The sequence below is a fragment of the Athene noctua genome, chromosome 5, assembly GCF_965140245.1.
Source record: "Athene noctua chromosome 5, bAthNoc1.hap1.1, whole genome shotgun sequence".
Lineage (NCBI taxonomy): Eukaryota > Metazoa > Chordata > Aves > Strigiformes > Strigidae > Athene > Athene noctua.
The window spans coordinates 39,014,125-39,038,065 of record NC_134041.1 but is presented as its reverse complement, the minus strand read 5'-3'; the positions used below and the strand labels follow the sequence as shown (position 1 = coordinate 39,038,065).

General features: G+C 38.9%; 1 protein-coding gene across 3 annotated transcripts in view; it reads right to left on the bottom strand.

The window, feature by feature from the left end:
* RASGEF1A (RasGEF domain family member 1A) overlaps window positions 1–22,997 on the bottom strand; it is a 187,497-nt gene extending 164,500 nt beyond the window's left edge. For all 3 annotated transcript variants that reach the window (XM_074907102.1, XM_074907106.1, XM_074907105.1), the window contains exon 1: window positions 22,825–22,997. The gene's annotated coding sequence lies outside the window, so the exon portion shown is untranslated. The remainder of the gene's footprint in view (window positions 1–22,824) is intronic.
* Between the last annotated feature and the right edge of the window lie 944 nt (window positions 22,998–23,941).

The window sequence follows — 23,941 nt, the reverse complement described above, 5'->3', positions numbered from 1 at the left end:
AAGTGAACTAGGTTGTTGAGAAGTTGCATAATTGAAGAATGAGTGAATCAGTGGCACATAGGTTATATCTAACAACACATATTTCCAGAATTTGGGGTTTATTTTCAGAAAATTTTTATGAAGTCAGAATAGATTTTGCATTTACATTTTTTGCTACAGAGAGGCTGGTATATATTAGCTGTAGAATTACAAGGAGCAACTCTGAACTCTATTTCATAGGCAGTTGTCCAAGAACTAAACACCTAAGTGAAAGTGAGCATTTCCTTTACAAATTCATTATGTATTCCTGTTATTTGTTTGTAGTTTTCACAGCCCTCATTGAATTTGCTTCCTGGTGAAACTGATACTTACTGTACAAGAAATTTAGTAGTGGTATTATTTGTGAAACCTCAGGGGCTCAGAAGGACCTACTCCAAGAACCACAAGCAAATGATAATGCTGTAACTTGAGATAAACAAAGTTTTCTAATAGAATTAGCACAGAGCACAAACACAGAGGAGGAAAGAATGAGATATTTTAATGTGCATCTTGACCTCTGGAAACCAAGAAGAGCTAATGTACAAAGATCTTTAAACCCACCAGTGATAAGTAGTTACAAATGGGGTGTAAACCACAGCATCTGTTTAACACAGTAGAACACTGCCAAACTGTTGAGGACAAATAACTTCCCTGCTCTAGTCTGGAATATATTGAACAGCTTGAGCCAAAGAACAATCAGTTTATTGGCAGGAGGTGGAAAAATGTACTTGGCTTTCCCCTCATATAAGTAAATAGTTGAGAGGAATATAGAGACATAGATAAAGAAAAACAAACAAAAACCTCACTGTATTAAAAGATGCATTGATTTATATACTGAGATTGAGAGTAGTTTAATCTCTCTAATATCTAATGTTGTCTAAAAATGAGACAGATTCTGAATATGTAAACAGAAAGAAACCAAACAACTCTTTGAATAGGTTAGTTTAGTTGCAGTTGCTACCCACACTTGGATGCAATGAAAAAACTGGAAATGATGTACACATGGCCACCCAGTGAATATGCTAGAAAATTGCCAACTCTGACATCAAGTGAGAGGAAGATGGTGATTAACACCACATGTCATACTAAAAGGGTAGTTTTGCATTCAGGATGAATCATGGGACAACAACGTGGAACTTGCCTTTTACTCACTGAATGAGAAAGATTAAAGGAGTAAGAGAAAGTGAAGACAAGAGCTGGTGAATACTGCGAAGACAAAGAATAGCTGCTGAACTTTTGAGAAGTGAAATGGACACTCTTCTTAGTTTTTATTCCTTGCTGACATAGGGTGAAGACTTCTAGTGTTCATTTGGTTTAGTCTTGAAACTTGTTAATTTTCCCTGAAAAATAAATAAATAAATGCAGTTGTCTTGAGAAAGTAGTAAAAATGGTCTTGGTAATACATTCATCATAAATGCTCTACTTGTAAGGAGGTTATTGTACTAGCACAATTTTGATGATAGAGTTATAGTAATTTCACTTCTTCACAAATATGGTGACATTTCTTCTCTAAATAAAAACCTTTATACATTGCAAAAGCAAAATTAATATGTCTTCATATGCATCTGAAAGGTTTACGTGTAAAATCCTCCTCTCCCTTTTATATATGTCTTCTTCCCTTTAAATGAATTATTCATTGATCTTTCCTATGCATGGAATGTTCTTCTACAAATTTCTCTGGGTTATTTTTGGCACATCCTAGGATCATAGGATAAATCATGTTGGAAGGGACCTTAGAAGGGCTCTAGTTCAATCTCCTATGAGGTCAAACCAGGTTGCTCAGAGCTTTCTCTGGTCTTGAAAACCTCCAAGAATGGTGATGGAAAACCTCTCTGGGAAACTTTTTCCACCGCTTGGTTGTCTTCATGACAAAAAATTTCTTTATATCCAGTCTGAACCTCTTTACCATTGTTTTAATTTATAATCCAGTCTGAACCTCTTTTCTGTTTTTTTAACTTATACCCATTGTTTCCTATCAAGTACTACTGTAAAAAGGTTTGCTCCATCCTCTTGACAACCTTCTCAAGGAATATTCCATATCTTAATATTGTTTGTTCTCCAGATTTACAAAACAGCAATTGGGGCTCTTCTGACCTAGCCCTAGATTATAGCTGTTATACCTCTCTCCTGTGTTGAGCAACTGACTTTTCTACTGTTCATCACTTTTAGTAAGCATGAATCTTAAAACCAGTCACCTTTACTGCATTATGCTTCCTTCTTTTAGTCTTTTTTTAAATATCTGGCACTTTGCAGGCACTACAAAAAAATCCAAAACGTTGTAGCCTGGACAGGTTGTAATAACTTCTAGACTGCTCTTCTACCTGCATTGTCTTTCTGACCAGTGACTCAAGTTGGCTACATTGATGCTTGTAAAGTGGTACCTGATTTTAGCTTTAAGCTTAAAGAAGAGCATTTGAGTGTTTGTCAGGCTTTGCTCAGGCATGTTTTCAATCGGACAGTTACTATTATTTACTTTTGTGTTAGCTGTTGAACCTACCCTAAGCTTGTGATGAACATTGTGTAATAGCAGGGCAAACAAGCTCTAGACAAAAAGATATTAACTGATAGTAAAGACATTTATGTTTTGATATGTTTCCACATAAACGAGGGAAATAGTCATAGAAATGTCTTGCCCAAGGTCATGCAGGTGGGAATTGAACCTAGCTCTTCAGACAGTGATGCAAATACTGCAGCCATTCTATGTTGTCCTTGTATCCTTCTCCCCTCTGTTCAGGCTGCTTCCTGCTGGTAAGCATGAGGATGTTTTTCAGGGTGTGACTCTCAGCAGAGTTTTGTCTGCATGCCTGTGTGAGAGAGATTGAGACTGGTGGGGTGGTATAGCTGCCTTTCCTTTCAACTTTTACTTCTGAATCTTCCCAAATGACTGCACTATTTCATGGCTTCCAGTGAGGGTCTTAAAATCACTGTTTAAAAACCTCAAAAAGGATCCATCAGCAAAATACCTGTTGTATGGAAAATGATCTGGTATGGCAAAGAATCTAGTATTTCTTTTTCCTCTCTGTTGTCATATTATTGCTGTCCCCTTCAAAAGGTCTTGTATTCTGTGCATGATGAGATAGCAGGAAGTCATGCAATATTGATGGTTATTTCCTTTTTCTTAGCATAGAAATTAAGAATAGTATAAATCGGGCAGTAGCAATTTTCCAATGGGGTCATGTCTTTTAAACATTCCCAACAGCAAACTATAGCGCTAAAGTTAGGGCTATACATGATTCAATAACATGCTGCTTTCCATGTATGGATCACAACTGAAATAAAGAAACTATGAAAGTGGAGGTCAGGATATCTCTTAGGGGTGTCTGTTAAAATAATGAACACAAGGGTGGATCACAAGATTAATAATAATAAATATTAAATAATAATACATAATATTTTTTTCTCTGGTTATTATGACAAAAAATTGTTACTATCTCACAGCTGCTTGACTCTTCGTGTCCAATAAACTGGTGGGTCTGGCTGGTGACTTGTGGGCAGCTGTCCACACCGTGCAGCTGGCACTCCCTGACAATCGTTCAGTAAGGCCAGTTTTGTATGGGTGTGGATGTGCAGTGCTACCCTTACTCTTAAATCTGTCCCCTCATGGACATGATTGATATAATTTGGCTCTCAGAGCTGTGGAGGCAGCTTGCACTTCTGCTATGCATGCTATACTTGCCTCTGCTTTAATGGAGTGGTTCAATTTCTGTGGCTGTATAAGCCTGGCATCTATCTCAAGCCACATGTGCACTTTTCTTTAATTACCAAAAGAGTATTTCTCAATTTAAAAAAAAAAATGGTCACAAAAGCTAAAGGGCTGCTTTTTTGGTTTGCTTGTTTGTTTTGTGGTTTTTCTGTTTACCTGAAATCTGCCAAACTGTCTACCTCTCTAAATCTTTGGCACCTAATGTAGACTCATGCAGAGATGCCTATACTTGCTTTGCCTCTCAAAAGGATTAATGAACCTGGATGGAGGAGAATATTAAGGCAGGTCTGTTACTTTACTGGCTGGCATGCTTAGGGTATCTCTGTGCAGCATTACATTAGGTGGTACTGACAGAGCACAATGATACATCAGAAGAATAACTTTTTGTCAGACCATACTCTTAGTCCTCTTTGTGGTTCAGCTTGGTTTGATGTTCTACTCCAAGAGATCAGTTACTCAATATATGATAATTTGCTTGAACTTTGGAAATCTGAATGTTTGTATCTTGCTTGCCACCCTGGCATCAGACCATCTGCATGTGATCAGCCAGATATGGAAGAAAGATCGCTTCAGAAAGTTCTTTTTCTTATATATGTTGAATGTGTTTGGCCTCCCTGCCCTTGTAAGTTTTTATTTCAGACATTTGCCTTACAATTTCAATATGTCTAAAGTAAACAGAGGGGAAAAACTTCAGCCATAACACCCCAAAATTATCTCAGCCCTTCTCCAAACCAGACTGTGTAGCACCTACAAGAACTCTTAGGAAACCCGGAGAAAGCGTTGCATGTAGTGACACTGCTGTTAAATCTGAACCACGCAGCAGACAATCACTGGCAATAAACATCTCTCACTTGTCATAAAGAGAACTTTCCTGAAAACAGGAAAAGTAGTTTCAAAAAACAGTTCTTTGAGTTCTGAAATAGGGACTTGCCTATCCCACACAGGAACCCTGGGCTACAAATACTGTGGAGCCTCTTCTGTTTTAAATCACAATGTTAATTCTCGGCTGGAAAAAGCTCAACCTTTTCCAATTAAATGTCTTACAAAACCCAACAATTTCCTTAAAGAAATAAAATTTTTGAAAAAAATCTTATAATACTGCTGGTGAAGCATGCTGGTCTGTGAAAACTACTGTTAATAAGATGTAAAATCAATGCTGCATAAGCCAATGGACATTTAATATCCATTTGATAGTTTTTACACCCTTGGTAGTTTTTAATCCTAGAGTCACATACTATGCAGTTATGGCATAATATATATCTGTCTAAATTCTCCCTGAAGTGTTATGTGGACATATTTCTTCCTTCACAGCAATCCTGAAAATGTAGATTGTGGTAATGTTGAGAGCTGTCAAACTGCTATTCAGTCTGCCTGGGGTAGGTGAAGTAAATCTGCTCTACGGTATATTAGGCTTGTGAGCTATTTTTAAAATGGGAGCTGTTCTATAAATGTTTTAGGCATAATTAGAATATACTGGGAGAGAACTCCCCATGGAAATAAGCACAAAGTCTGGTTGGCTGGTGCAGGGTCTCCAAGGTGTTACTTGCAGCAGACACATAAAAGGTATAAAGAGCTCAGTCAGTTTTAAAGGTAGGTGAAATTAGCAGCTGTAAGGTGATATGGCTTGCAAAGAAGGAAAGAAAGGAAATTTGCCCTGGTAGCGCATTTTCTATTTGACGGCAATGAATATTTGATGGTAAAATTGTCAACATGTTAAAGCTAATCTTTCTAACCCTTTACAAAGGCTTGGGAAGCTAACAGGGAAGGGAAGGAGAAAACAGAAATAACTCTTTCTAGCAGCACCTATTTCAACTTGGTTTTGCAGTATTTCTGGAAAAGGAAGATTGGGCTCAAATAGCTGAACCCAACTTTATCTATGGCTTTGTTAGCTTTATCAAACCAACCAGATATGGATGAAAGATGCCCAGTGGAAACAGGATTTACTGCAGAGGTAAAGAGAAATTGTAGGTAGAAAGACTAGTGCCTTACCCTCTTTCCAGATAATAGTAGTCTGTTTTTAGCTAAAGAGTAAGTACATTTGTTTGATAGAAAATAAGGGAAAACAGGACTTAATTTAATTTACCTGCTGTAAGAATCTTCTGTACAATTTTATCTTAGGATTCTAGTATCTTCCTCGGGTATGAATGGACAGTGGAGTGGAAATGTGTAATTGTAGCAACCTGAAATGTTGGCTGCCAGGTGTCATGAGAGTGCACTTCTGTTGAACATTTTTTGACATGCACTAGTTAAGAGTTTGGAAGACAGCTATTTTTTGAGCTAGTATAATACCTACGTGAAGTGGAAAGCAAATTTAGTGCAAGAGGTAAGTCACTCCTTTGGCTAAGAAGATGAGATATGAATTCAAAATGATTCTTCAGCCAGCTAAGGTGTTGGGTTTGGGTTTTTTTCTTTAAGCAAGTGTCCATACACATATGCCGTGGTTGTATTTAAACAGGTCCATAAATTCTTTGCCTATTATATGACATTTTTTGAGAAACTTCATCTCTCTTACTCAGCTGAGCAAATGCTTAAGTGTTGAGAATAGTTGATCACCTCCTCATGTTTACTATGGTCTGTGGGTGATCATGCCCCAGACTTCTCCTGTCCCTTTGAGATGGGATCTTAGTTTTTTATCCGTTAAACATGGCCATATTTCAAACTAATAGTTTTGACTGATATCTGAAGTGCTGTGAAGGAAGTATGAAGATGGAAGGGACTACAGAAGTACAAACTGTTATTACTATTATACTTCAGCTAAAATTAAATTTTGCTCTCTCTAGAAAGAAAATCTGTCAAAGTTAATATTTAATCCAGTATCAGTAATTTATTTAAGAAACGCATATGAACCACAAAAATCATGCAGCAGAAATGTTCAGGTGTTGAAGTCTGCATAATTTAGCCTTTAGAAATCTTTACATTTTAAAGGAACCAACAGATTCATCATTAATTTTTGAATGATGTACAGAACATTCTCTCCCCCTTTCCATCTGTCTCAGAAGATTATCTTTTTCCTTGCCTTTTTTTCCCCTTCAGAGCAAAAATGCTAAGTAATCCTGAAGACAGGAACTGTATTTATAGTCCCCAAGCTAACTCACTGAGAGAAGCATTAATGCAATTCAGTTTATGCCTTTTAAAGAATGCTGCAGCCATGTGATGCATTTCTCAGGCATGAAAGTATACCAGATTTAGAGTATATTGATATAGGTATATCCTCTTCAACAAAAACCTTCGCAGTTATGAAATGAGAACTATGCAGTAAGGAAAAACAAAAGTGGTGGATTTATGTTAGCTAATAAGCATATATTTTAGGGGAGGGAAAAAAGCTAATAAACCTGTTAGACTATCCCCAACTCCTGATAATCACATCATTTCTGTAAAGTCTATGCTGCTATTTGTTAATATGGTTGCTATGGCAACTGAAACCTTACATGTCTTCGAGGTAAAATCAGAAGTGCAGTGAATGTGGAAACACAAGAACCTACTTTTCACATACACAAATGCATGCTTTGTCTATTCTGCCTCTTTTCACAATAGGCAATGACTAAAGCTTTTCTCTTCGTTTTCTTTTCCATTTTGGCAGTGGGAAGTGTAATTGTGAGTACCGAGTGGTAAACTGTGAAACCCACTGGGGGACTGAGAGACTACTACCTGCTGGACTGCCAGCGATTTCTTCGACAGATGGTATCAGGTCTCAAAAGGGTCTAATTGGCTTATCATAGCCAATGCACATGTTACAAGTGCTTAGATAAAGCCAGCAAATACACATTAGCTTGATGACTTGATTTTGAAGCTGTGCTTTTAAAGAAAAATTATAAGGCAATACAGTACAACCCCATTTGCAAGAGCTGGATTTGAGCCTTTCTGAGCCTGAAATCCTTTGCTAGAGTCCTAGTGCAAATTACTGAAAATGGTCAATCTTACTATCAAACTATGGTCAGTCTTACAAGCTGACACAACCTGTGCATTTGCATGGGAAACTCCGTGCTGTCCCTACTATAGGCGTTAGCCTGCTGCATCACTGGTAAACTGCCAAAGTCTAGGTGACTTCATAGGAGCTGTCTTAAAAGATCCCTCTGAGGTAAATGCGTCTTTTATGGGTATTTCTAAGAGGCCTCCATTTGAAGATCTTAGCATATGTAACATTTAAGTACAAGTTCTCTGGTCCTCTGGCACGTGTACAAGCAAAGACTGGACTGCTGAGCTGGCTAAGGAAGGGACAGGTGAAAAGCAGCTTCTAGCAGGGTCTGGACTGGGGAATCAATAGGATCAGTTTTCTCTAGTTCATCAAGGAATTTAGTTCAATATATCAGAATTAAAATATCTGTTTGAAAATACCGGATTTGTTTTGCTCCTATCCAATTGTTTTCTATTTCAAAAGATGTTCTGAAGTTAGGCATCTGAGGACTCTCGGGGGTTGTTCTGAGGGTCAAAGAACTTCAGAAGTCCAAAGGACAGAGAGTGGCTGATCTGAAGGTGCTTTTGGTCAGGGCATAATGCAGATGTATGAAGGATATAGCAGATAAAACTCATCCTACGGTTCCAGTCTGCTGTACCAACTGGCAGAGCCAAATAATTTATTGCATATAAGGGGTTTTGGTTTTGTTTTTGTTTTTAATTGAGTTTAAAAAATATATTGTCTACTGTGCCATCATGAAGCTTCCTGTAGGTCCACAATGTTACCTCAAAAGTAAGAGCTATCGGATCCTCACGCTGATATGTACTAGATGCCTTCTTTGTTATCAGTCTAAGTGAAGATGCTAAGGAGATGCTGGTCGATGGCCCATCTGTGTGAATACAAAATGGGACCTATGTAAGGCAGGTTGGCATATCACATTGCCTCATTATGCTTCCTTACTAAATTCCCATATATATATATATATATATATGAAATATATATTCAGATATAAATATATAAAATGGGCTAATTAACATTCAATCACTTGGACTTTTTTTTTTAAACTAAATTCAGACACAGAGGCACATATCTCATGGGAGTTGTCAGGGAAGATCAGCTAATGTTTCTAAATCATTGTCATGTTGTCATGATATGTAAAATATTCATGATTCATATACTGTAGTTTAAGGAAAGTTTGGAAAATTACAATTTTGTGGGAGGTGGTATAGTCTCATTAATGAGCTACATCTGTCAGTTTTAATGAGCACAAGGACTTGTCCCTCTTTTTTTCCATAGGACTTATCAACAAAATAAGTCCATTGCTAAGAAAAATAACTAAAACTGTCTCTACTTAAAATGGGGGGGTGGGGTGGGGTGGGGTGTGTTTCCTTTTTTTTTTTCTTTTGTTCATTTACCTGTGGTTCTCTAGATAGCAGAGGTGGTTCTCTAGATGCTAGATGAAGCCATTCAGTGCCTGTGAAACAGCACTGACTTCGCAGCTTGTCAGTACTCCTTCTGGACCTTTCACCCACTATGATTTGCCAGAAGGTGATTCTGGCAAATTTTTCATGCAGCTGCTTAGTTAAGCTGGTTAGCAAAGCCTGCCTTAGCCATAATAATACGCCATTCATTTATGTGTTGAGTAGTCTTCAACTTTCCAAAAATCTTCATTCTCCTGGACTGAAACTACTTTTTTCTACTTCAGAAGTTCCAGAATGTGTGTGTCCTCAGTGGGCAGCTTAACTTAAAAACAGTAACAAGAACAAACAAACAAAAACCGTCAGAGAAGATTATTGTCTCTGACATATAATATGCCACCCAGGAAAAAGTAGCAAACATTAAAACCAAAAAAACCTCCAAGACTCTTGTCAGTTTTTACAAACTTGCAAATGCAGGAGGATAAAATCATGAATTGGAAAGAATCTATGGGCTTGTTGTGTGCAGACCATATAGGGAAAATAATTCTGAATCTAAAACCAAAATTAAAAGACTTTTTTCCCTGTGCAGTTTTTGCAAGATTTTTGCAACATTTTAAAGCCGGAAACCTTCAAATGAGCCTTGGCACAGAGATGCTGCATCAAATGGCAAAAGGAAACTATTTTGTGGATAATGACTTTCAGAGATTCACTGTATTCACGTAGTTACTATTAGCATACTGCAAACAGGGGCACAGAAGCTGCTTTTGTTGATTTACACAACGAGATTATGGAAGAGTGGAGATTATAGAAAGGGAGAAGACCCAGGAACCCTCAGAGTATTATTTGTTGAGCATGATACTGAAACAGAACAGCTTTCAAATCCTTATTCAGTTCCATGGTTCCTTGTAGGGTTAGGCACAGATTCACACATCTTCTGTAACATTTGTTTGACTGCTTGTGGGATAGGATTATTTGTGGCTCTCCAGGACCTGGTCAGCAGTCTATATGACAAGTAATATTCTGATTTTTGTCATGCTTGGATTTTGTGTTATGTTTCAGTTTACAAGTTGTTTTCAATTTGAACTTTGTTTTTCCAGTTGCTACTATGTTAGAAAGTTACAAAAATATCCACATATATCAATTAGCTGCACTGTTCTTAAATTACTTCTTGTATGAAACTGTGAGGTTTGTGGTTGTGCAGGTCCACTCTTCTGGAAAGAAAGAGGTATGCCAAAAGGTCTCTCTGAACTATTTATATATAGGGCAAGTAAACAGTCTACAGAAACCAATATAGTGGCATCCTGTGTCTCCAAATTATCAAGCAACTAGAGTTTGATTAAAATTGATACTGGATTCAGCAAGTCAGAGAGTTCTCAGCTAACACAATCTATAAAATTAATCAGCCACAAAATACCACATGCAGATTCGCAAGCTCTTCATCCAAGAAGTTTTAGAAAATAAGCACAACTGGCACTTCAGATCCCCAGTACATATGAAAACAATATACTTCACGGCAGTTTGCCACAAAATAGCATGCATATTAACAATTCATTACTCATTAAGACTGCCACATGTGCAATAAATGCACATACATATGATGCTATTCCTAGGAGTGCTGCTTCATTGTATGGATTGGTTATGGTGTCCATTGTCACTTAGAGTCCCCTCTATAAGTAAATGCTTGTTTCCGGGTTCACAGATGCTATTTGAAGTGGAGCAGGGTATAAGTCTGCATAAGAAGTTTGTTGTGATAGTTTAAAGGCATCAGCATTGCAAGCGCCCGTTGTTTCACCCCTGGAGAACTCAAAGGAAAGTAATGTGATAATTTGTTTGGTTTTTAAGTTGTATGGTAAAACCTTAAAACCTATGGCAGGACAGACTAGATGAGTTTCTCCATAGCTCTGCATCCCAGTAGAGACCTGGTTGAGAATAAAGCTCCTAGTCAGTGATTCTATGAAAATAAGGTACACGTTTTTCTAGTTGCAAAATGCTGTATCTCTTCAAAGCACTGTTCTTAGGTCTCTCATTAGTGCTTCCCACACTGGTGTTCATAAACCATCTTCTGATGTGCTGTACAAGCTCTGCAGGAGGGAGTGTAGTACTTCTTGCAATTTTCAGCTCCAGGTAAAGTCTTCACAATAGTATTAAAAATCTCCATCCCAGGTTGCTCCAGGCCAGTAGTCCAGGAGCTTATTTCCCAACCTCTCATTTACTAACCATGAACCAGTACCAATGTTAGATGGCCTGGGGAAGATGATTTACAGACTTTTATATTGGATAAGGCTTTCTGTCGCCATACTGTGATGCTGAAGGAATGGGGCAATTTTTTTGTCCAGGTCTGTGATTATTCCATGCCAAGCTTCTGGAGTAACTATGTCTGCAAACCAACAAAATTCTACATTGCACTAATTGGCGTGCTCCCTGGTACACAGGGAATTTCTGTCCCAGAGTTGTCAAATATGTTTTATAACCTTCTTAGCAGTTTCCAACATCCTTACACATTGCTGCAATCTCCAAAAGGGCTTTCCTGGACTGTTTGTGCAGTAAATGCTTCTCTGGATACCCTTCTGAATTGCTCCATGTGCTGGCTGCAGTCAGCAGGATCTGCCTTAAGTCAGTCTATACACCCAGCCCTCTGGAGAGGGATCTACAGGCAATGTGACCTCAGTGAGACTGAACAGTGGGGTGGATAGGTATACAGTTTACTGCAATTCAGAATGATACTTATTGTTGTTCACACAAGTTTATAATAAAATATTTTTAAATAGTCCTGTAACACTGAGAACGTAGTAATGAGTGTTGTTTTTTCTGAAGCCCTCTTTCTCATTGCTCCAGACCAGTCCTTTTGCTCAGATGATTTTTTACATCAAGGTCAGTTCATTCATGATTAGAAAGTGACATTTCCTTCTCCCTAGAATTTAGTTTCTAAGCCTCAGATATACTGCACTGTAAGAGAGTAGATGGTTAGAAATGATTTTAGAATATCATTGTTCATGATCATTGTTTAGTATGTTCCAAGGTTGCGACATCATACTTTTTTATAATTACCATCTCCTCCACCAACGTATTTTGAATGTTTGGGTGATTTGAACAGAAGACGGGTTTGGTTTCATGTGTTGTTGTTTTTTCCTTTCTTTCTGCCTCCCCGTCCTTTCCCCCTGCAAACAAAAACTATTTAATCTGGAAATTTAATTTAGAAATCAAATACAGTAGATAACTCTTATACTCAATGCCCCTTAAGTACAGAGTGTAATTATTTGACTATACAGTGCTGCATGATTTGACTTTGAACAATTTGGCCCTCATAGTTAATTTATATGTTCTCATTTGTGCTTGGGCTTCAAATGAGTGTTAGCAGATGTTGGCAAGAGGAAGGAGCTAACCACTATGCAAGTTTGTGGCCCATACTTGGTGACTTCCAGCAAGATATATCATTACCTTCAAGAATTCTTGATTAAAAATCACTCCTCTTTTCGGTTCAGTCAGCAGAACACTGAATCTAATTTGATACTAGTGCTGACCTAATTTTAGGAAACTAAGTTCCTGTGGGGCCTGTATTACTGCCTAGCCTATTTTCTGCAAGCACCTCTTACAAGGGAATAGCTGAGGCTTGTCTTGGAGACTAAAAACCATAACCAAAGGCCACACTTAAAGATATTTTCATCTAGGCTCTTCTTGCTTGCATGAGAAGTACCCTGCTGTAACCTTTCCTTTAAGTTTTTGTTTAGGCAGCAGTTATTATGGTTTATTGGGTCACAGTAAGGGACGGAGCACAAAGGGAAATCAAATAATCTGAATTCCTTTCAATCAAATACATTTCCCAGTCATGCTTATTTTGAATGCTAGTATTCAAGCCCGTTTGAGTATTTCTGATTCTGATGTGAAAGTTTAGGCCTATAAATAATAAATTAAATACATCATAGCTAACTAAACAAATTATTTCTAGGAAAGGCAAGTGATTTTGTTCATTCACATCCTTATTTATTGCACAAATATTTATATAAATGCAGGGGGTTATCTTCAGCCATTTTTCTTGGATCACAGGCAATCCCTTTTTTTAAAAAAAACAGTGATGATTTTTAGAGCAACACCTGGAGAACAGAGTGAGCTGAAAGAAGGTGTTCCTTTAAGGGAAGCTAAGCACACACCATTCCTGCTTCCCTTTGACACAGGGAAATACCGTGATTCGGCTATTGCTTACACACTTTTCCTGTTTTAAGGTACCTGACTTGTCTCTCTTGAATAGGATCCATTGTTAGTGATAAACTGTGAATAGGCAATGATGAAGTGGTGGCTTCCTGGAAAGGAACAGAATTAATCTTCACAATTCCCCATCCCTTATAAAAAGCCTTCTGACAATTTGAAAACTGACAAGTGTGAGCATTGTTAAAATTCACGCGGCTTGGAAAAAAGCCCTGTCGGATTGGCCATTTAAGCTCATTTTTAGGCTGGAAGCTTTTACTAGCTAGTTACAAATATACTTATTTTTAAAAAGAAATTATTGACCTTTAAAACCCTGGAGCTGGCTGCTGCCTGGCTTATTGGAGACTTGGTTATCTATATTCACAGAGGCCTGGGTAAGAGCTGGCAGTTTAGAGTCAGAGCCTAAGCAATGATCAGAGGGGTGGGTGACGAAAACACTGTATTTACATGAAATATAATTAAACATGACTGACTGCAGAAGGCTGAGATACCACTTCAGGACATTAGTCTACATTCCAGAGTGGGGGACCTTAAACTTTGTTTCCTCGCTTCTTCCACGCCACCTCTGGGACAATTCTCATACATCTGCAATTTCAGAAATTTGCTTTATTCTTCTCTTCTGTACCTGTCCCACATGTGCTGTCATAACAGTAATATCTGGGAGGCATCAGCCTTACACAGCCTCTGACAAACAGTCAAGCTCTGAGGTTTATTAGAAAAACAAGTCCTTATATATTCTTGTGACAGCAAATCCATGTGTTGCTCTGGTGCTTGCTCATTTCAAAAACTTGTTCCTCTCAGCACTTTCAACAAGTGCTACTAAGCGTGCACAACCGGTAGATAAATTTCTGCTTTGTTATTCTAAAGATTCCCTTCTTATCTGTTTCTTCCCTAATGAGCATAAATTCTTTTGCTTTTAGCCGTCATTAATCTAGACGCCATTAGTCTTCTAACACAAGTGCGTAATTAATTTAGACATCGTTAATCTTCTAACTTGAATGCTGATGACACTTTTACATTGTCAGTGACGCAGATGGTTCACGACCCAGCATACGCACCCACAATTTGAGAGCTTGACTGTTAACCATATTGGTGTGTGTCTTGCCTCTCACTCTCATCCTGCAAAGATAAGGCCTCCTGCTACAGTAATAACTTTTTAAAGTAATATTAGGCCCTACTCTATAAGCAGTTTAGTACTCACAGAAATGTGTGTGATTGTGGGTTACTGAATGAGGGCTGAATGTAAGTATCACTAATTGTTGTATTTACCAGAGGAGGACTTGGCTATTTCTGCTGTGTCTTTTTGTATTTATATTTTCACCACAGAAAATAGTTTCCTAAAGTTCAGGCAGAGGAACAATTTTCTGTCTATCAAAACATAACAAGAAGCAGTATATGAGTGGGATATTAGTTACTCTGAGTTAACAGCACAGATCTGAGCATAAAAACAGTGTTGTTACTTAGCAGCTATAGATTGATGATAGATTAAATAATACATATTGGGTTGTTTTCCTATTGATTATTCTTTTGGTTTTCTTTACTTAAAATGCTTAGTTATTATCACAGAATTTCCCATCCCAGCAGGTTAACTGGCATAGAAGGCTTGGCTCTGGCATATTGAAGATGTTCAGTGAAAAGAGGTTGTCATGATTTAGCATGGTTCTGCGTTATAACAGGTGAAAATCAAACACCTACTTAGTTCTACAGCTTTCCATTTTTGTACTAGTGATATACTAGCACCCACATTTCTTCCCTTCATTATTTCTTTCTTCAGCAGACCACAGATGTTTACTACTTCAGTATTTTTAAGGAGATGTTCACACCATATTCTTTATATTTCAGTGGCGGTTCCTAGGTCTTGTCTTTTCTGCATCACAACATCCCTTGTCCCATACCTCCACCATCTACAAGATTCTGCTCCTTCTGGATGCCCCCCTTGTGTACTGGCAGTGGGAGACTAAAATGCAGTGTGGATTCTGCTGTTTGACAATTTATGGATACTGAACTGTCCAACAGAAGGATCAGAATTCATGTTCCCTATTCCACTGCCACAGAGAAAATCCATTTGTCCTGCAGTGCTTCAGAACAGTGACTGACAGGACTACAAAAGATGTTGAATTGATTTTGTAATGTACTATAAAGTAATGTCATAACCATCTTTTGCTCTGGTATCTGTTCTCTAACACCACCAACCCCCACCCCAGCAGGTATTATCCCTGCTTTCATTGCACAAGGACTGTGAGCTGAAGGTGCAGATGCTGTGTCACAAGGCCTGCATCTAAAGATGTTTTAGTTCCTACCCACAGTATGGACCATAGGACAGCTACAGGTTTGGGGGAGATGACATCTGTAACATCACCTATATATTCTATTTGCCACTTTATTTCTTTCCATTCTTATTTGTTTTCTTTTTCTTTTGTATTCATTTGTAACTTAATCCTTAATTCTTTACTGAATCTTTCTTAAAACCAGTGTTAAGTCTGGGAAATGTCGAGAGTAAAAGAGAGGAGCAAGTACTTTTTCGTTTCCCCTTTTCCTTCCCTCTCATTTCTTTCCTTCATTTTCCAGTGAAGTCTATCTCTCCCTTTCTCCCTCAGCTGTAGTTATTTTATTCATTAGCAGAACAATGCTGCAAATGGATATTTCAAGTGGCAGTTTTCTCTGTCAGTAGATCTAACCATGATGCTGCACAGGGATATTAGTCTCTCCTGGTCCTGTTCTCTCCTACTGCATAAAAGCCAACCTTTCATTTTCTGAATCCTTTATGGTATGTATGCATTTGGTTCCAAGAACTTTATAGACTCCCTTTGCAAGAAAGTGCACAAAGAGAATTAACATTTGCATTTACCTTCTGAGGTACAGCACTGATAAACTTCTGATTAATGTTAAACCTAGCAGTTTTTTCTCCTTCCCCATTATGGTATCTAGGAACAATATGCTAAAAAAAAAAAAAAAGTACATTATTCAGGGAGGGCAGAAAAAAAGTAATAATGTGATATTGTTGCAATTCTCCTGAGACTTCTACAATTATTAATAACTTTTTTTAAAAAGGAAGTGGTAGAAGTGGCTGTCATCTGTGTTGAATTCTAGCTCATGTTCTCTAATCACTTTCCCTTTCTTTTTAATGTTTCTCTTAGCTTTCTGTGAGAAATGCATTTTGAGATTAAATTATCATGCTTAGACAGGGTGAATGTGTTGCAAAGTAGGGGGCTTTAGATTAGCTGGCTCGAGGTATGTGCAGGGAGCACAAGGGAATGATTCCACTCTGATCTGATCAGTACTTGTAAGGTCCTGCACTTGCAGCCTGTATTACCATTTTCAAGTTCTGAAACTATTGTTATAACAATGGATTTATCTATTCAAGATACTAGGCTTGACACAGGTAAAATTGTATGAAATTACAGGGTTACTGTGGTATGTTGGAAGTCAGACTCTATTTTTCAGTGGTCCCATTTGGCTTTAATATTTATGGATCTTTCCATTAGTTTTTCTTTTTTCATCTAATATCAAACTTCATTGCAAGTAAAAATATTCTACTTAATTATTTTCAACTCCTGAGGTTTCAAACCCATTAAACAGCAGAGAGGCTCAGTAATTGTTTTATTACTAATACTGAAAGTGTAATAATACTAGTGGCAACAGAGGACAGTGAGCAAAGCAATGAGAAAAATTTAAAGGCATAAATGGCATCATTAAAGCTGTTTCATAAAAGATAAACACAACAGTCAGGTTAATATTTCAGACCACAGACAGAAGTTTTAATTAACTCTTTCTTCCATTTCCCTGGTGAAGAAACTAGCTGTAGAATTGTCTGGCTTTCTTAGAAGTCTAAGGCTTTCTGTATTGTTTCCTTTCCTTTCAAGTCAACTACCAGCTATAATGAAGTAAACTACTATAACATAGTAGATGCTTTCTGCAGTTCCTGGTAACATAGAGGTTGTCTTTTTTTAGCCTGATATTTTTGTTGGTTCCAGATCTGTTCTGTCCTGGCCTCCAAGGGCAGCAGATGGGGTACACACTGTTCCTGGTGCATCCTGGTGAGATATGGCATTGCTCTGCTGCACACCACTGTAGTGGTGTCCCCAAGAAGGAAGCCTGAACTGTGTCCTGGTATTGCAGGTTCTTACGTGTTTTATGACCTTAACAGTGTCCTTGAGTTTTATGGGATAATTTCTAGTTTACTATACATTCAGTATAGTAGACATGACATAGTGGTGATGATAAAGTTGTGAGGATGTGGTTGTAAGCAAGGCAGAGTTTGTTGGTACTTTAGCAACTGAAGAAAGGCTAGTCTGCTCAAAGCTTCCATGTTCTTTTCTGTTTACCTGAGAATGCCCATAGAAATTTATTATTTCTGCCTACAACCTTACCTCAAAGATGATCAGATGTGATTTGTGAAGCTGCAGTTGTATTTCTGGTTTTTTGCTTCTTTAGCATCCGGAACTGTTCATGGTGTTATACATGCACATGTATGTACACACAGCACAAAGGTTCATATGATTTTTGAGAGTTTTATCTTTTAAAATTTCATGATAGCACTTTTAATGTTTAGAACCTAGAAAAAAACTTGAGTCTTTTCACTGGAAAGATGGAATGAAGTCTCTAATATATATATATCTCAGTTGCTGTTTCCATCACACACTTTGTTTGTGCCCTTGTACATCTTGATGCACTGGTCTTGTCCTGTAAAATTCCAGTGTTATCTGCAGCATGCAAATTCGTCCTTTGCTATATGGTTTCAAGTACTGTGTGGCTACAGGTTTCTTTATAAATCAACAACCTCAGTAATTTTGTTAGTAAAACCTGCTCCTGGATGGCTTTTACACTGGTTGCTTCACCCTGTGGATCATGGTATTGTTCTTTGTGTAACCTATGCATCACTCAGATGGTACACGCTTCGCTAAATGTTACCCAACATTGCTGGTGCCCTCAGGAATAAGAACATTTTTTCTCATATACACACCATTAACATGACAAGGTTAGGAAAGACATAAGTAGAAATAGGAAGAAAAAGCTACAGAGAGCTTGCTGAGTATAGCCAAAAGTTCAGACTGCATCTAAGATCAATTTCAGATGTGTTGTCCACTGGAACTGCTTTAGAGAATGTACTCTTTGCTTTCAGAACTGTTTCCCTTTGAACTGTTATTCATTTATTCACACAGATTGTCTTTAATGCAGCATTCCTAAATTAGCCAATAATTCAATAATGAAATCGCCTCAAAACCTAAAGATAATACATGCCTAGCATACTTAGTTTCCTTGTAATTTTGGAAATTTGAGTTACAGTCAAAGGAAAAGAAACAAGCTGATATGAAGTTAAAAGACTTTTTACATGTTAATGAAATGAACAAGGAGAAAATTTTTTCTATTGTTTCATTTGTTGAAAGACAGTTTTGAGAAGCCCGAATTATATGACAAAGTTCAAAAGTATGGGAAAAGCTATTTGTGGTGAACACAGTATTGTTTTTATTTTGCTTGAGCAAGAAAGAACTAAAATGGTGCCTTGGAAACTGCACAATCTGTGTTTTATCTGGGAGAAAATACAGAGCACTGTTTAAAATAAATAAACACTACAGTTTTTAATGAAAAAGGCATTAGTCCTAACAAAATAATCAAATAGAAACTGAAAATTGCTGACATTATTTTAAAGAAGAGTCTGTAAAAATTCAGTTGTGATTGAAGTGGATATATTACCTTGTATTTACATTAGGTTCTGACACTACTTTCACACATGTATCCTGAGATACACCACACATTTCTTACTTCTTTATGCTTCAGTTAGTTGTACTCTTCACTGGTGTGGTTGGTCAAAGGTTCAAATTCTACAAGAGTGTGGTCAAGTTTGTTGAGCAATACAAAAATTGAAGGCAAAGAAAGCAATAGTACCTCTTGAACAGATTCATTTAACCCTAACTTAACGGATGTTTGAAACCAAGACTTCTTTACTCTGAGGAAAGAAAAATGCTCTCATCAAAAAGTAATGTCTAATTGTAATGGTTAGATGCCTATTTTGTATATCATACGTGCTTTACTTTCATCCCTATGAACATCCTTGATCTTAGACTAAGATTAGGTTTGATCTTAATTGATAGACTATGATACAAGAAGTTTCTGGAAAGCAATATAGCAAGTGTGAGAAATGTCCCTTGTTCTAAAACTAGCGCCTGTGTATAGTTCAACTTAAAATACCATTTTAGTGAAGATTAACAAAACTGTTCAAAATGTTACCTGTAGGTACTGTTTACCTTTTAACAAAGTACTGTGCAATGAGGAGGAGGTAATCTGGACTCTGTCCAGTGTGCAATGAATAGAGCTACAGCTGCCTGAGTTACAGTGACATTAATAGTGAACCATGAAAGTGGCTAAGCGTGCTTGCTGCAATGGAGAATGAGATTTTAGCCATCTTTGCATGCCTATGTGGAGGAGAGTATGTTTTATCAAGAGCTGGTATGTTCCTGATGTGTAAAAGCTTGTTGATTTGTTTAGAGCTCTTCATCTCTGGATGGAGCTTTACTTTCAAATGAAATTTACAGAAATAAGTAAGAACTGAAGCAAAGCAGCTTCTATTTAAGCTGATTTTTTGAGCTGAAGAACTGGGCTGAACCTTCACCATTTCTGAATGAAATAATTTATAAGACAAAATCCACTTAACTAACCACAGCAAAACTTCTGCCTTTCCTGACTTCAGTTTGTGGAGGTGAACTGCCGAGAGGGATGTGAAACTCAGGGCTGAGGGGATCTGTGGCCACTCATTAAAGCAGCTGCCTGACTCCAGTTAGCTAGTCTGTGGCTAGTCTAATCTTTTTAGGCTCAATCAGAGCTCCAGAGTTGAGCATCTCTGTGTCTTAGGGATGTTTCCTACTGATTTCAGTACAGCAGCTATGTGTCTTATGCCCCTTGAACATGTAGTTACATTGACAGTGGATTCTCTATTTGGACTAAGATAGGTAGGACAGTAGGTAGAACTGTACTAGCTGCTCTTTAGTAGTGAGACTAATTTCCCTCTTGCTGTCCTTCCATCTCACCAGTAAATGAATGACCCAAGAGCCTGATCATAGCTAAATAGTACTGGAAGTGCTTGCTTGTTTATTTTGATGAAAATACTACACCAGAAATTAAGCTTCCCAGGAAGGTCAGCAATAAACCTATAAAACCCATACAACTCATCTGGACCGTAGCAGACCGTTTTTTGACAGTGATATTAAATGCCATACTTTTCCTTAATAATTCATGTTGCAACCAAGAAGCCTCAAAGCATGTGTTTCTGCTTTACAAACAGCTCCTTGCACATGTGCTGACTTCACAGCTGCTTCCTGCAGTCTTTGACTTCTGTAATTAGAACAACCAGAGAGCCCAGCTAATGATATTAAGCTGACTGGTCCACAAGTCTAGAATGTCATTTATCTCAAGGGTTTAATTTGCTGAGTATGGGGCAGCAAGATACAAGGTTTGCAGGCATGATGGATGTAACGATTTTTTTAGCTCTTGTTGTTAAGTTACAATAAACTGTTACCACAGTACATTGTCTGCATTTAAATGGATGAAGATTCCACCTGAAAAGAGCCATACTGATGAAAACTGATAATATACTCATGTCTCTCACAGACAAGAAAATAAAATGGAAAAACCCAAATTGTGAACAGAATAATTTTGTATTCTAGACATTAGCCAGACAGGCTCAAAAATAACTGTTCAGATCCCAGAGACTATGACATGTGCTACAGCAGCAAGTGACTAAGAGCTTGCATAGAATAAATAGCTACTAATTTAAAAATAAGATGCATGAATATTATCATGTTCTTAAAGACATAATCACAATGACCTGCTGTTTGAATTGCACTTTCGAGTTATACTCCCTGGAAATAATCTGATACCCTTGCAGTCAGATATCATATCTAAATGCTAAGAAAAAAAAGGTAAATTTAAAAACAAAGAAGTACTGAACTCTCTGCAGTTGTCCAAATGATTAGAAATAATCTGAAAGCATAATACTGATAAAAGCTTTCCACTTTTAGTGGAATAATATACCATATTCTGATGGAAAATGAAGTAGAATCTATGTTGACAAGCCAAGCCATTGTCCTACCTCTTCATGAAGATCCGTACCAAAGTCCTTTAAGTTCTCTGAAATAAGAATCTGTTTTCCCCTAATCTATTTAAAAGATTGCATGGAGGTGCAGTAACTAAGGGGAGTGTTTACTACCGCCATCTTTAAGTTCATGCCAAAAATATTCATGCTGGTCAACAGAGTGTGGGTCTTGGTGACTATGTGGAAGCTAAACAGTGTTCAATGTTAACTGCTGCTACCTGTTTGGTCATCTCCATCGATGTGATCGATGTGGGACCTGTCATCGTCTTTGAGTAGAGATTCCATTTCATAGCAATAATGTCAGAGCAGTTCTTTGTGGGTTTAACAGTCAGCACTCAATTAACTGATACACAGGAGGTCTGCACAACTAAAACATGTAAAACATTGCAGAAAAATACTGTATAAAGAAACATAGGTACATCCAGCTACAATTGCAACACTTGCCACAGTACAGAGAACATGTAAATCAAACGAAATGTCTTCACTGCAGTTAAACCACTAAAGATCCAAAGGTAAGATTGTGCGATTCTGCAACGGGCACTAGCTAGTCTGATACTCTGTTTTATAGATTTAGAAAACCATGATGCTGGGTTCATTTTAAATGTGTCACCGTGTGAAGTAAGCCATTTGGTAAAACCATTGGATTGACTGAAATTAAGCTGTAGACATTCAGTGAAACCTTTTCATTAAAATCACAACTAAAAACTGTCAATCAGCCCCAGCAGATACCTATCAAGGAGATAACTCTGCTTGATATCCTGTACCTCCTTCGAAAATGGAAGAAGAGAATTTTGCCAGGATTTCAGAACTGGGAGAAGCAGCTTCTCCCTTTAAATTGCTGTGCCAGAGACACGAACCGTCCTTGCAAAACCCCTCCTGCAACACTGAATTTTTGATTCACAGCAGAAAAACTAGAGAGGAACACAACCAGAATACACAGAGCAGCGCTGCGTGTGCTCCCGCTGACTTGTTCTGGTGGTTTCAGCGGGCACTACTTTTGAAAAGCCTGCACATGGATCATATCTCTCTGATCCTACGAGAATCCCTGAGAGGGAGGGGAAATGACAGGGAAGCGTTTCCGCGGACTGTGGAATTTCAACTCGTTCAAGCGATGAAAAAACTGCCGTGGGAACGAACCCGCACGGAGTCCATGGCGGGCGCCCGGTACGCTGTATTCCCAGCGGCGGAACACAAAAGCCCGATCGTTGAGCAATACCGAGAAGCTTCTTTTACTCCCGGAAGCAGGTGGTGCTGCTGCCGTAGAAGTTGCATTAAGGGGAGAAAATGCCGTCTCCAGGCTCTGTTTTGACCTGCCGCTCCTCCGGGCGAGCGCAACCGGGAGGCGCGCACAGGGTTAAGGCCGGGCAGGCAGAGGCCCACGGCACGGCCGCCCGCCGCGCCGGGGCCAGAGCCGGCGCCAGCTCGGGTGGGTGCCCAGCGCGGCCCCCGCCGGGCGTCGGGCAGCTTCTGGGCAAAAAAAGACTTCTAAAGCTCTTACCTTGGTCTAGTCCAGTGTAGCTTTTTGGTTGTTGTCCGTCCGCTGCCAGAAAGAGAGAAATGAGTGCCAGATTCCAGTGAGTCATCCTAAACGGCAGAGCGGGCTCCTCTCCGCACCGGCTGCTGGCTGCCTCCGCCGTCTGACAGCTGCCGCCTGGCGCGGGGACGAGCGCGGCCCATTCCGCGGGGCGGGGGGCGCGGGGGCGACGGAGCCGGCGCCGAGGGGCGGCGGGAGAAGCAGAGGCAGGAACATACCATGTGGCTGCTGCCCCCAGCCTCCGCCCGCGGCTCAGCCTCGCAGCGCGCTGCCGGAAAGTTACTTTTCAGTACATGATGCGCGCTCTGGTGCGGAGCCTCTCCGCTCTGCCCTCTTCGCAGTCGATGTGCACAGGAACTTCTCAGCATTTCGGCGATTCCATTACCATCACTCTCTTCTGGAGGCCGGCTTGGATGCTGTACGCAGAGCGTGTTCAGTAAAGGAAGGCTGTTTTGAGGCTGTGTGAAAAGCAGCTCTTGGTCTCTTGCAGCGGATTTATAGGCGTTTATCTGAAGTGGGAAACCAAGGGCAAGGGCAGTAATTCTGGCATCAGAGGGAAGAAATGGGAAAAAGATGTTGGGAAGCACAAAATCGTACACGGGGTTGTTGGGAGGGAGACGTTTCTTGGTGACTCCTAATAGAAAGGAAGGTTGGGATAATTCCTGAACCTCTGGTTTATCATGCTTGGATGTGCCTCTGCAGACCAGAAGTCAGTGCTAGAGACAGGACCCTTCCTGAGGATTCCTGAAATAATTCTCAAGAGGAAAAGGCAAGCTCTTGGAGTGGGTAATACTGCACTAAATGTCAGAAATTTCTCTGGGGAAATACTTCCAGTTTCTAATCACTCTAAGTCTCCAAAGTACAGTTTAATAATTCCATTACACTCATACCCCTTGTATCCATATGTTCATCTATACAAATATTTTCTTAGGAAGCTAGTGCAGGACAGCTTCACAGAAGCTGGTGATTTCTGTAAATACTTTAGTGTCCCTAGGAAAGAGGAAGAAGTATTTAGGTTCCCACAGTTTGCTGACTAGTTCTTAGCCTGTACCAAAGGGTAAGTCTGGAAGGCTTTTGTGGG